Here is a 1968-nt window from a genome sequence, read left to right as displayed (position 1 = left end):
TTTTGCCAAAGAAAGTCTTGGTGGTGAGAGACTCTAAAGATATTGTTTAAACAGTTCCAAGCACTCCACTGGCATTTTGGTTCTTGTTTTATGTTTGGGGAAGATTGTTTACATAAAATACTTTTTGCTTAATGGGCCTGCCAAACGCTCCAGTTTGGAAAGACTCAGTTTTAAAGGGGATTCTGCACATCGCTACTGACTCTTGTGGCACCTATAGCATATGTACTAAACTATTTACTTTTTCACAGGTTTTTCTGTTTTATTCCCATTTTTTAAACTTATGGTGAAATATAGCCCACTTTTATGTTTTTTTTTTCAGAACAAGTGTGCTCACTAATTTCACATCTGCTGGATGTAATGGGCAGCTGCAACATTTTGATTCCTCTTGATGCTGTCAATGAGTCCCCATCCATAGACAAAAAGGGCTTTGTGTCTGATCTGAGTTGCAGTGAATTTCCAGAGATGTTACTGCCCCAGAGGGCCAGTGATAACTACCATTGAGCAGAGGTGTTCCTGCCCCAGAGAAGCCCATGCTTACCATTGAGCAGAGGTGTTCCTGCCCCAGAGGGCCCATGATAACTACCATTGAGCAGAGGTGTTCCTGCCCCAGAGGGCCCATGATTACCATTGAGCAGACGTGTTCCTGCCCCAAGCAGAGGTGTTCCTGCCCCAGAGGGCCCATGATTACCATTGAGCAGACGTGTTCCTGCCCCAGAGGGCCCATGACTACCACTGAGCAGAGGTGTTCCTGCCCCAGAGGACCCATGATAACTACCACTCAGCAGAGGTGCTCCTGCCCCAGAGGGCCCATGATAACTACCATTGAGCAGAGGTGTTCCTGCCCCAGAGGGCCCATAACTACCACTGAGCAGCTTCTTCAGATGATCACTACAGCTGCCGAAGGGATGATGGTAGTAGCTAAATTCATGGTGCAACAGAGAGCTACACCCCTACTGAAACCCCTCAACAGCACAGAAGACCCAGAACCCAATCCATTTCAAAAACAAAACCATCCTGGAGAGCTAAGATCACAATACCTGGCTAAAGATTCTAGTGGCACACCTCACATGCGACCCTTCCATGTATGCATTGATGTTCCTAGCCTGAAATCTAGTGATCTCATAAGCAAAATAAAATAATTGTTAGAACAGGTAGGAGTCACCTCAGATACTCAGGCTGTCAAACTTTGTGATGTGTCTTTTCTAAATGTAAGATACTTATGGCACAATTACTTGAATTAAAACATATAGTGAAGGTTTTGCTAGACCTTGAGGGGTTGAACAGTTAAGAAACAATGATGAAAAATAGATCAATTTAAAAGGGCTATGCCAGCAGTCGTTAAAAAGTTGGCCTGTCAGGCAAATACTCATAATGCCAAAAGCTTTGTAATTTTATGAGACAGGATTTTATACTATGAAGATATGTATAAAGAAGCCCCCAGCAAAGTAACAAAGGGAAAAGGGACCATGTCTTCCATTCTCTATATCAAGTGTGAGAAGACAGGGAACATTCCTAAATATTGTGCTGGGAAAACCAAAGCAGAGATTCCTCTGCAGACAACTAAGGAGATGGGGGATGAAGATATTATAGAATGTAACCAGGTAACAACTCACCAGGTCAGATCTGGTTATATACCTGTGCTATGATGAAGCTGATGAAATATAAAACCAGAGTGGAGGGGCAACAGCTACAAAGTTTGCCTGACTCTAGTAGAATGATCATTTTGGTTAAAACACAGCATATTTGCAAGAAATAGGCCCATTCCTAAAGTCTATTGAGGTAGTGTGCATTCATGGGGAAAAGAGATCATGTTACTCAGGTGGATATATACAGCCTCATTTTGGGAAAGAACTATACCTAGTAGCCACGATGATGTAATCATTGGGAAAAACTTCCTATTTTTTAACCTTCTCTGGAAGCACTGGGGAGATGATAACAGTAAAGAGCCTTGTCTAATTCCTAATGTAA

This window comes from Protopterus annectens, chromosome 16.part0 (assembly GCF_019279795.1).
Source record: "Protopterus annectens isolate FY-2018-M chromosome 16.part0, PAN1.0, whole genome shotgun sequence".
Classification (NCBI taxonomy): domain Eukaryota; kingdom Metazoa; phylum Chordata; order Ceratodontiformes; family Protopteridae; genus Protopterus; species Protopterus annectens.
Note: the sequence above shows the minus strand (reverse complement) of the source record.